Genomic DNA, 13,385 nt, shown 5'->3' with positions numbered 1-13,385 from the left:
TGATCAATTCCCAACAGGAGCTTTGCTGTTTGTTCGACACAGTCTGTTCTCTGCACACACAAACTCTCACTCTCTTTACTGGCTTGCTCACACCCGTGCATACTAACGCTAGGCTAGCTCTCAAACACATATGCTCTCATTTATTTGAGCACATTTGCCAACAACCAATATCGGTACCTATCGTGACCTTAGGGGCGACAGGACTCGTGCCCCGTGTGCCCCATTGGGCCCTGAACAGCTTGAACGATAAACGACTGATCAATAGATTATTTATCATTTGCATATAAGACAAAAACAATGGCACGAGAAGAGGCGTGTGTGGAGAATGCCTGCATTTACATAGTCATTCTTCAGGAACTCAAGGGGGTTTGAAGTGGCTGTCAACATCACATATGACAGCTTCGGTTTGGACGTGTAACACTATTGTGTAAGACCTCCACACGTTTGGGTCACATGCTACAAACCATCCATCTGCGGAACTAGCATTGTGCATATGGAGAATTGGTTTGATGATCAATATGACTTTCTTATAACTGGCATCATGTCAGACTGCACTTTTTCCACTGGGAATAAATCATTTTACAGAAAAACGCTTGATTTCATTTTTAAAGCAGTTTAAATAAATGCGAAATGAGAAGTTATCCGATTATGATAGTAAATGATATGTTTCAATTCATAAGGACCATTTAATGTGCAATCCAAACCTGTTTCAGACAGAGATGGCAATATAAAGGCACATGAAAATTCGGATTAATTTACAAGTCAAAGTGGTCTTTAAAGTACTTTCTCACTATACTTCTACTTATTTATATTTTAACCTGAAAAAAATTATCGATTGCAGCTTTAATATGCAGTACGTCGCCTGTATGTACATCACATGTTGCCTTAAAATAAAACAATTATAAGAAAACAGACGATGACAAACATTAAAAATATCTCATGCTTTTAAATGATTCGTATTGAAAACGAATAAAAAATGACTTTATGCGAGTTGTCTGGTTTAATAAATGAAGGCTGTGCAGGTAAAGTAGACCCTTAAAATCAACTGGTTTGCGATAGTGACATAAATAGTTGCACGCTGTGGTTTGACAAGCATTAGACAAGGGTCAAATAACAGCAGTTAAAGATCCTCCAGCTCTCCTGGATGATTCACGAGGTGTCTGACAGAAAGATGCTCCACTGAGAGTCAATGGGATGTCTTTGAAGACTTCGACACCAGCCGTATACTTCTGTCTGATCAACCGCCCTAGTTCACCTCCTCCTGCGTGGAGCTGTGTTTAAAGCACACAATATAGAGATGTTCCTTCTGGATAGTAAAGTGTTGAAGGAAAGAGGCTTTAAAATAACCATATTTTAAATGAAGATTTATGGTTGACATAATTCTTATTTTCTCCTATTTTCATCCTCTGCTCTCTGAATAGAAGCTGTACCATTTTAAAAACGCTGGATTTCTTTATTATTGCTTATTGATATGAACTTCCTATATTATTATTTTGTTTGTTTTATTACTGTTTTACATTTCATGACTACTTTTTGTTAAAGGCAGAATTTGCCTTCGAAATGGAAATTTTTATTTACAGATGACCATTGCCATTTCAAACCTGTATGACTTTTTCTTCTGCAGAACACAAAAGAAAATATTTTAAAGAAGGTTGATAACAGAAAACCGTTGGTCCCCATTGACTTGCATTGGTTTTGTGTCCATACAATGGAAGTCAATGGCGACCAATGGTTTTTTGTCACCACCGTTTTTCAAAATATCATCTTTTGTGTTTTATGGAAGAAATAAAATCACACTGGTTTAAAATGACACCACAGTAAATTATGACAGAGTTTTCATTTTGAAGGTGAACTATTCCTTTAAGACACAGTTTTAACATGCATCCCCTTTTTGTACATAGTTACCAGGTGCTCCTACTGTATATTGATTTTATGATAGCACCATTATATAGTATGTATAATTCATGATTACCATGGTAAACCTTTGTACGTGTGACTGATAATTTACCCAATTGCCAAAATAGCTCTACAGGCACATAACCTTACACCCCGAGCCGACATGAAAAGTGTAAATCACAGTAACTCTGTCCCTGTAGTTGCACTGATAGCATAACATTGTGTGGAGCGTGGGAGGGCTGTGATTTTGGACTGTCATGGGAATAATCCCGGCTAATTACAGAATCTGCCCCAGCATCAGGGTACATAGTAAAGGGTGCAGGGGTCGTGCAGCATCAGTCATGTCCAAAACGCACAAAGCTCTGCCCTCTCTAGAGATACGAACAATGGCCTGGATACTGACCACCAGAGCAGAGAGAGGTCAGGGGTCAGTGTGTCCTGAAGGACAGTGATCAGCAGAGGTGGAGAGCAGGGGTTTGTGGAATGTATTTATGAGAGAGAAAGAGTGTGAGGGTTTTTCAAAATGATATGAATGTTGCAGATGTTCATGAAAGTCAATGATTACAAAATGTTGGTCTGACCTGATATGTTGTTAATAGCGTTTAATTTAAAGTAATAGTTACCCCACAAATAGTATTTATGTACTTTTATTTGGATCTCAAAGTATGTGTTATAGATATTTTAATGTTTGCATTTATTTAGTAATTTTTTATTCCTAATTCATTTTAAATGACTTTTTTCACACAACATCAGAATGTCTAGGAGCTTAAAAGAACATACTGTATACTCTAAAGTCATGGTTACTCTGAACAGACAAAAATTGTATATCTGCACTGAATCTGGGTGAGTTGTTTGTCTCAGTAGATGTAAAAGAAACTCTGGAAAGGGCCAGAATATCTGGGCTGAGAAATTATGTTCTCTGCTCAATTGCATAGTGAATATTTGGTTCTCAGCACATCTTCAATATGCCAACAGGAACCAACAGACCGTTTACTTGAGCGTCGGTTGAATTCAAGACATGCCTCCTTTAAATTGATGTTTATTTAGACTACAACGGTTAAACTTATTCTAGAATCTTTATAAAGGTTCATCTGTCTTTCATGGTGCTAAGATGATGGCAAAAACAACCTATTTGAAGTGTCATGCTTTAATTCAAGTTCATCCCTCCTATCTTCTGTAATGGTTAAAACAACTGTCGGATTCTCATCTCACAGGTTTATTTTTCCCCTTTCTGTTCTGGTCTGGATTTGAAATGGCATCACCGTCTGGCATGGTTCTGCTATTTTCCCTTAACCTCTATGCCTCTTCCTCACTGCTAAACTGTGTCCCAGAATCACTTCCTCGATGGAATACACACATTGCCATCGGAATACTTCTCATCCCACCGTAGTTCCTTTTTCAGTTGTTTGCCATGTTTCGCTCATTCCCTACACTCTCTTGATGGATGGTTCACTGATGCCCATGAATGTACACGTCCTGTGAAAAAAGCATGGAGATCTTCTATGGTATGCCGGATGTATGGATGTTCTGTTTTAATAGTTATCCGTGATTAATGCTGCTGTAAATGTCTGTATAGAATGATATATTGATATGGGTGCAGTGATAAAACTAAACCTTGCAATGCAAACGGGTATTTCACTGTTCCTTATGTCTCAATTGTAGAGTTGAATAGCAAGCTCATTGAAAACACAGCTTGCAATAGAAACAGTGAATTGACCTAACCTAAGATGAAATGATTTGCATGAAATTGACATATGTGACCCTGGACAACAAAACCAGTCTTATGGGTCAATTTTTCGAAATAGAGATTTTTACATCAACTGATAGCTGAATAGTTAAGCTTTTTATTGATATATGGGTTGTTAAGATGGGACAATATCTGGTGGAGATACAAGAGTGTAAATCTCTGGAAGTAAAGGGTGCAAAAAATCTAAATATTGAGAAAATCGCCTTTGAAGTTGTAAATCCGAGGCACTGTAGCAGGCCATCCACTCACAAAAATAAAGTTTTTATATATTTTGGGTCAAAATTTACAAAATATCTTTATGGAACAGGATCTTTACTTAATATCCTAATGATTTTGGGCATAAAAGAAAAAATCTATAATTTCGACCCACACAATGTATTTTTGGCTTTTACTAAAATTTTTCCCGTGCTACTAAAGACTGGTTTTGTGATTCAGGGTCACATATATAAATGATTTAAATGTGTCCACTATCAAGTGTGTGTAGTCATTCTTGGTATTTATTATAAATACATTATTTGATGAAGTTTCCATTCCCTTGTGGAAGTACTGCGATACCAGTCAACACAACATAAGCACATTTTGTCTTGAAATTATTCCCATGGCATCATTTGAAGAGATGCTTCTGCAAACCCAGTCGCTTTGATTCTAATGTTGCTATCATTACCTCGGAGTTAATTCTGTATTGACTCTACATAAAGTCAATGCTACGCAGTGCTGATATGCTTCTTCAAGTGCACTTCATCCTTCATGTCAACACAAGATGCTCAATATTGCCGATGGAATTGATGGAACTTCAATGATCGACACACGAAAGGCCGACTCGATTTTCCGTTTCCCAAGTCTAAACATCCCTGTGCACGTCTCCCTTCAATGTAAATACCTTAGTGCATTGTTTGCTTTCCAATCACATTACTGTCAGTCAACTCACTAGCGTTTTCATTTAAATGTCTTGACATCCCTTCGATTTTTCCATTTTAAGACCATTGCATGTTTTTTCCGGTTAATTTGTAGGAGAAAGTTGCCAGTCTGTGATGAACTTCACTCGATTCATCTTTTCTTGTGATTCACTGTGAACTATACATAGACTTTTTTAAGCATTTTACGGTGCTTTTTATTTACGATAGATCAGATCATGATGCTTAACTAATTTGTCACACATGCACATTTAATTCACAGAGCATGTCAAAATCACAGCGTATACTCTCTGTCTTTTTTCTTAATCTTCTGTATATTTGTTTGGAGCGTTCTGGAAATCGGTTTCAGCTAGCTAATATGAACCATATTCCCTTTGCTTCAGGCCTTTTGAAATAAGATTAGGAGACTTCACATATGGTTGTCGATCCTCCGGATTTAAAGAGCAGTTTAAATATTTCCCTTTAATGTGCCCTCATATCCGGCTTGATAAGACCGTAATACCCGAAAACATGTAATGATCCCCGTCTATTGAATGTCTTTAGGGTTTATAAGCTTCAGTGAAAAGAAACCCTAGAGTGTGGACAACAATGATACAAAAGTCTACTTTTGCAAAAATGATTTTTTTTCATCATTTACCCCATTGACTTTCATTTCACAAAATACTTTCTTTTGTGTTGCACTGAAGAAATAGTCTCATACGGGTTTTGCAGGTAAATAAAATATATTTAACATTTTTGTTAAATTATCCCTTTAAGAGGAAAAAACATTTCAGTTGAGTGACCCACAATTTGTAATTGATAGTGTAATAATCCACGCTCGTAGAAAACTAGGGCAACCAATAGACTCTTAAGAATTATAGATTTCTTTTCTTGTTTTTCCTACAGTGAGGGTCAGTTTTCAACAAGTGGTTTCTTGTCAAGAGCAACCATGACACAGACAAGCAGAAACACAACACAGACATGGGATGTTAAGGCGACTGTGCCACATCTGAGCACATTTTCCAGAGAGTTTGGGAAGCTGATGACAGGAAAGCTTGTATTGACAGGGAGCCCTTCCTGGCCACAGGCGATCACTTCCTCGGTCCGTTTCAAACAGAATAGACTTAGAATAATGCATGTTGTCAATAACACACGTGTGATATATAAAGTACAGTCATGAGAAAATGAAAAGCATAGATGCTTAACTTCTGCGGAAAAAAAAAACAATCTAAAAAAATGAATATTGACAAATTTAGAGGCATCGCCCTGTGAAATTTATAATGACATGAAAAAATGAACTGACACTGATGGACAAATGGACAAACCAGATGTAACCACACTTCCCCTCCTTTCGTCCCAAACACACGCACACCCAGCCATCCACAACACACGCGGCACAACATACACACATGGTTGCATTTTCTCATGAGGGTTGCCAAAAGAGTCGGTTTCTTCGGAAGGAAGCCGACCATCTTCTCAAAGTTCTTTTGCTTGAGGCTCGACTTTGATAGTTCAGAAATCCGACCGCTTATGTTGTCCTGATATCTTTCAACAGAATTCCAGCTCATCTGTTTCTCTATCTGTGCCCGTGATGGTTTTGTTTATAAAGCTGGCTGAGCTCTTTAGATTGGGACTGTTTCGTTTCATCACGTCTGTGTGTGTATACATACACAAATATACAGTGCGATGTATATTTCTGAAGATAAGGTTATATTTTAGATTTTTTCATAAAAACATAATTTTCATTGTTACAATTGGCTGCTGTTAGGCAAAAACTCCAAAACCTTCACTTTTCAGTAAACAAAGAAATATATATATTTTGAAGAATTAAACGTTAGGTTTTTTAAAGTTGACAAGGTCTTTTCAATCGTTTTATTTGTTAAATATACCACAAAATAACGTGAAGGGTGGCAAATAGTAATGATTTATTAAAAATGGGAATCGAAGGTTTCCGCCGACAGCAATAAATTATGTTTAATAGTTTTGCTGAGTTTATTGTAAAATGTAGAACAACTGCATATTAACAATGAATCTTTTTTTAAAGGTCAAGTGTAATATTAAGGAGGATCTTCTCACAGAAATGCAAAATACTATACAAAAATATGTCTTCTGAGGTGGAGGCGTTATGTGTCTATAACCTTAGAATGAGCTATTTCTATTTACATACACCGCGGGTTTATGTTGTTTCTACAGTAGCCCTAAACGGACAAACCGCTCTACAGAGCGTGTTTCCTAAATACGTTTTCTCCTTCTCCAAAGAACAAAAATTCAATGACGTCTTTGTCCCTACCACCGTAGGGAGAGGTGCGTAGATGACGCTAAAATATCCACATTGCTCCTTTAAATCCACAAGTCTTATACTTTGGTTCATTTAAATGCAAACATAATAGATTATCTGTGTTGCTAATTGTCCCGTATGAACCTCTTGAAACCTCCCCTCCACCACCCCACCCTTTACAGCCATTTCCCAGCTTGCCTCCCGTGGCGTGTTATCTAATCTCAAGCAAAAGAACTTTAAAATCCCTCTCTCAGTGCGACTTCACAGTACAGATTACAGCCCGTCCTGTCTTATGCATCCAAGCTTCTGAAAGTACTTTGCATCGGCCTCTCCTCTGTCACCCTTCAATGGGACAGATAAGATTCATTAGGAGGCCTACAATGAATGGACAAGGATGTGCTTCACGAGTCAGTTTCCACTCTTATCCTTCCTGAGACATGATGGCTCTCGCTTGGCTATATTTACCTTTTTTCGTCCATTAAGGGGCCTGGACAGAGAGGCCAGAGTTGGTTCTTTGGCATCCACACAAAGAGAGAAGAGTGACCTTCTTCAAGCTACAAGGTGCAAGTGAGCTTAATGCATAGGCTGTCACTGTGTCCTAGTTAAATAGCTTTTAATGGTTCATATAAATATTACTCTGTAGAATACATATTTTTAGTTATATATTATTCACTTATTTGTTATATTCTACATTCTGTTGGATGCTGCATTTGTATCGTCTTGGCGAGTAGATATGAGTTTCTCATTCTCAAGGTTCATAATATTTCCCACTGTCTACGTTGGTATAATAACACCTGCTCAATGTGTTTCTAGTCAGACGAAGTCGGACAAAGATAGACGGATATAAAGTGAACTCTAGACAGAGTTAGAATGGGCATCTGTTTTCTCTCTACAATAAACTTTGTTCATTTGACTAAAACTAAAACATTCACAGCTTTGTCTCCTGCCTGCTGTTCTTCCTCTCTGACATCCAAGTCTGCAGGATAGTAAGATCTATCAGTTTTGGCGTATGAACAAGATGACACAACATTACCGGTATCATTTTGGATCTATCAGATCTATCTTTATTATTATTAAACACAACAAATAGGTGTTAGAATTATAATTGTACATCCAGGGGTGATGGGTGGGACCTGTCAATCATCATTAAAAGTGAGGTGGTCTAGGAATGTAGGGAAATTCCACACTTCCTTTACGTGACAAAACTGAGTTGTTGTTTTGTTTATTGAATCACTTTTGATCTTATTGGTAAAATGACATTAACCTCACAATGGGGTTCACATCTCAGCCCATAAGAGTATGTGAAATGGGAATTAAGTCGGACGTTTGGCAAGTCTGTTTTTTATTTCTTATGTGAATCATACAAAACGCAAAGCTTTAATATTTGAGGTTGGTTATAAAGACATTTTCATTTCGTTGGAGCTCCAAAGCCCAATTCTGGAACATTAGTAGACATCGAACATGACAAATGTCTTCGTAACCAAACATCTGTTAACTTTTCAGCAACCAATGAATCACACCAATAGTGCATCACCAGAATGTTATTGGCGTATCCGCTGGGAAATTCCTGCCTTCCAGTGCAAATGGCACAGTAATTTAAATGAATGGAAAAGTGTTCATGCCTCTTCCTCTCTCTTTTTACCGCCGTGCTTTTTATGGGTAAAGTGGCCAAAAACTGAACCCGTGTCCATGGAGAAAGTTCAGGGCTGATTAAAGTGTTTGTTTCAAGATTTAAGAACTTAATTTCAGCTACAATTTTACAGTGTAAAAATAAATGGTAGAGTAAAATACGATAAATGCCTGCAATGTGTTCCTTTTTTATCTTGTTTTATACTCTCTCTTAATTGTGCATCACTCAGGGTTTGTTATTCAATGCATAATTAAGATCTGCTTAACAATGCAGTCAATTGATTGATGAACTCATTCATGTTCTGCCAATAGACTGAGTGCACCAAAGAGAGACAGAGCGAGAGAGAGAGAGAGAGAGAGGCTAATAGACTTAAACCAGCTGTATCCAGTGAGTACACAATCCTCCTTAAGCTTTGAAATGAACATTTTTCTCAATTTCAGCATTTAAAGACATCAACAATATAATATTTTTGCATGTTTTTCAGCGTTCATTGGGTAAAGTAATATACAGAGTTATTTAAAATGTTAAACGGCTTCACAGAGGGACTCTGGGTATCAATCAAGGTTGTCACTTGCTCCTGCGGCCTCTCGCTTCAACTACCCCAGACGCATCTGCAGAAAACGAGCGTGAAATTGTATGGCTCCTGCTCCACCAGGGCCATCTGCCGCCGTACACTCCATAGTCATGGGGCTTGGTATCACTGTCCTGGATTTGATCCACCAGTTGCACTCTTTTAGCACTTATAAACACTTAGGATCGATCGATTGCTTGCCCTTAACCCAGCTTCCCCTCCGCCAGTCACACATTGTATTCTTCTTTTTGGGTCGTGTCCATGGTTTATCTGCGTTATTCAAAGTGAGTTACACCATGATACAACAATTATTTTGACCACTATAGCTGGGGAAACAAATGTATGGGGATGAACCAGCTTTAGGGTTTTCAGATTTACATCCAAAACTTTAAGCATTTGTCTGCTCCAGATGTATTGCTTGCATAATGCAGCATCTTTTCCTAGGTGATTTATTCAGAAATGAGAAAAGCATTATAAAGGGTTTCAGCGGACGTGCGCGCTGGCCCAAAGTAAAATTTTGGTTTTAATGTTTTGCTGTACAATTGTCATCGGTACCGTAGCGTAATTGGTGGAAGCGTTCTCATCCCCACGCGGTTCTCATAAATTGACTCTACTTCACAATCGCTTTTCTTCGGTTTGATATCCGTTCCAGTAAAATGAGAAAAAGCACAAACAAATGTGTGCCTGGTGCTGAAATGCATCCACTGATGCGCAGCAGTAAAACCAGTTTATTTAAACAAGCCAGAATCCCTCATGTTCAGAGTGAAAATGTCACCCATTGAAAAAACTAGTTACAGCATGCCTGGTTTATTGACAGAAGCTAAAAAAAGGAAATGAAACTTTGGGCGTCAATGTCCAGATGTCAAAATTTTATACAAAGACGCTAAGGAAAATCACATTTTTGTTCGTCCTTTATTTTCTAGACAAATTTTCTTTTCAATGTTTTTATACCATAATTCTGTGCTTGAAGTAAGGGTATTTTTCCCAGAAAAGGCTGTTCATGATGATCTTTATCCTATTTCGGTCTACATCCTACTTCCTGATGTTCACTAAACTGTACAAACACCATAGTGATAACCTAAGGGATTCACCCTCAGCAGATCTTAAGAACACAAAATGGACCTGATTACTTTGCATTGAGTCTCTGAGGTCATTAAATTGCGTTACCGGGGTTCATTTACAGATGCTGGTGGCTCAAACTCCAATCACAGCCTGTATGAATATAGCTTTAGCTCTGGGCCCTTTTGAAACGGATCAATACACCTGACATTAGATTAGCTCAAGAACCTATAAGGTGGTAGAACGGTTAATGGCTGACTGTGCGGTTTTAATGCCCCAGATAGACTGAAGGGAAACGGAGTGATGGACTAAAATCGCAATACTTGCTTTTAGATGTTTACCAATGTCTCTCAAACCTTCAGGCCTTATATAGACGGTTTCATTGGATGCACACGCCTGGTTCCAAGTTAACTTCTGTTTTTTGTTTGTTTATCGATCTGCTAAAGGTTTACGATATTTTCAAATGACCTTAATATTAATATTGTGTTATATTATAATGATATCAAATAAACAATTTGTTGAATTTTATTGCATGTTAATTTATTCAAAAAACAATTTGTTAAATAGGGTTGTGTAACATTTAAGCTTAGCCAAGTAACTGTTCTTCTACTGGTAACCCAAAATCATACTGGCTAGACATACATGCAACTCGGTAGCAAATATAATTTACGTGTTTTTTCTTGTTACTTGAAATAATCTGAAGGAGACTCAGGATGTGTACCGGGCCACAAAAGCGTGCATGCGGAGTAACGTTTATGTTGTTGCTTTGAGACTGTCTCTTCCATGACCTTATTGGCTTTGCATTGCCCCACACTTTACCAGTTGAGCTACAAGACCACATATAAATAATCTTCCATAAGAAACGACCTTCTCGTCATGTTAAATCACTGTAACATTATCGACCTTTCATACCACTTTTGTTTCTCACAAGTGTGCACGGAGGTAATCTAAAGGTGAATTGAGAGAGAGGCTAGCCTGCTATTCTGGCATACCCCATGGCTACGTGGATATCAGATTCCTTGCTTCATACTTCCAGAGTGTTTGAACGTTTTCACTCTTTGTAAACCAGCTTAGATGTTTTTATTCATCACTCATCAATTGTCTGAGTTTGAGCAGAAAAGGAGATTCTCAGAGGGGCTTTTTGCGTAATTGGTTAGCCAGAGCCTGAGGCAACAGATAGGACATATTTTGATGTTTTGGACACGGGAAAGACCTCCACTTTCTTATATTAGACTGTAAGTAAAACAATAACAGTTCTACTGTAATATTATAGCTTCCTAAGTGTTTTTGAAGCATTATAACTGTAAAGGATACGACCTTGAAAGTTGGTGATGATTAGCTGGACAAGCTGTGATGGATGGCAAAACATAGTGTGGTCTTAACTAGACTCTTAACATTGTTTGATAGCATCACACAGTAAAAGCCTTTTTAAGACCTTTATATGTGATCTTATCAAGCATTATATTTGATTTAATATGTTTTTCTTTGTTCGTCTATGTTAATGAACATACAGTATTGTGCAAGTCTTAAATATATTATTATTTGCACAGAAGCAAAAGATAACAATAGACATTTTAGAAACGTAAGAATCTTTTGCACAGTATCGCACATGCACCCAATGCCAACTCACATTTATATTTGCTTCCTATTTTGACACGCTTCTTGCAACGTTGTAATCCGTGCTTTTCTTATTTGCTTTAAATAAATATCTTGAAGCTCTACTCGGTCCACTCATTTTTTTAAAAGAGGAGACGATGTAAGTACAGCAGGAATATACAAACCTGAATCGGATTATCCTGCCGAGTGACATTAGATAAATTCACATTTATACAAACCCAAAGTTCTGCACCGCAAATACCTTGAGAAGTGAAGCAGGTCACCACGGCCTGCAGAACTTTCCTGCTCTTCATCACGCGATGGCATCTAGTCCATCCGCTCTCTCCAGTTTTCCAGTGGCCACTCTAAACAGATTCATGGTGCCTGGTAAGCGCATCGTAAAAATCCAGAGGAAAGCCAGTGGAGGGCTTGGGTTTCCCCGATTTCATTGACTCGAAAAGGCCAAACCATAAAAATATCCACGTACCTCCGGTACTTTGAAAAACAATACCAGGACTCCAGTTTAAAGAGGTTGGCATGCTTCGGACAACAAACAAAAAAATTGAAATCGCAACCAAGCCAGAAAAATGCCATGTGTTTGTCCTAGCTTTCAATTTTGCTCTGGGCATTGACATACTAAAAATGACTTTGTGGCCTAAAAGACCAGAAATAATTCCCATAAAACAAAACTATTGTACAGTGGCATGACAAAAAACAAATGTTTTTGTTTGCCGAGCAATGCAATAGTCTTTGGCCTTATGATGGTTTCACTTATACATGCACAACTAAGTCTCAGTTCTGTAGTACAGAATAAAGTATCCTATTTTAGAAGTCTGTACTCTGTTTAAAACAAGCAGTGCAGTTTCTATAAATTAGTGTGCTTCTCCATTAGCATTGACAGATAAATTGATCATTAAAATAAGGAGACAACCACAAAACCATTCAAGACTATTACACCAGAGTGATGGATGATTTGGGGTGTGTTTGTATGTTTTTTTATGCAAGTAAGCACATTTCTGTGATCGTGCCACCTTATTTAGCATATGCATTTATTGTGGATGTTTACAGTATCCGCACACACACTGCAAAGACAACGGTGGAGCCCATTCAAAGCGTGCACTAAAGAGACTGGCAGCGATGAATAGCTGACTAAGTGTTTTGTGAAACACACACTGTAGTCGTGCCCTGAGGTGAGCTATCATTTAACAGCGTTAATGAAGCTTTTCATACCTAATTAGCCCTTATACAAGAAGAAAGTTTATTAGCACACGAGACTGAGGGATTCGAGAAACTGTAGCAGATCTGTTCGCGCGGAAAGACCCATATTGATTTTTAAGCGATGTCCAGGGTGATTTACTGTTCAATTAAAATTTGCACACTTCTTGATGTCATTATAATTTAGAATTGTAAATAAATATGCTGGATTATATTACAGTGCGTGCATGCAAGCAGGTATGACACTTTTGTTTCCTTTTGTATTTTTTTATCTTTGCTGTGCCTGACCATATAACGCGCTTCACCCAAAATTTTTAATTCTGTTGTCGTTCACTCAGTCCTGTATGACTGTATTTCTTTGACAGACCACAAAAGAAGATTTTTTAAGAATGTTGTTAGCCGGCGCCCATTGTTTTTTATTGTACAGTGACAAAATCAATGTGTCAATGGGTACTGCCATTGTCCGATTAACAAAAATCTTGAAAATATCTTATTTTGTG

The sequence above is a fragment of the Barbatula barbatula genome, assembly GCF_947034865.1.
Source record: "Barbatula barbatula genome assembly, chromosome: 16".
NCBI classification, from domain to species: Eukaryota; Metazoa; Chordata; class Actinopteri; order Cypriniformes; family Nemacheilidae; genus Barbatula; species Barbatula barbatula.
The sequence above is the reverse complement of the archived record's forward strand: the minus strand, read 5'-3'. Positions refer to the sequence as shown.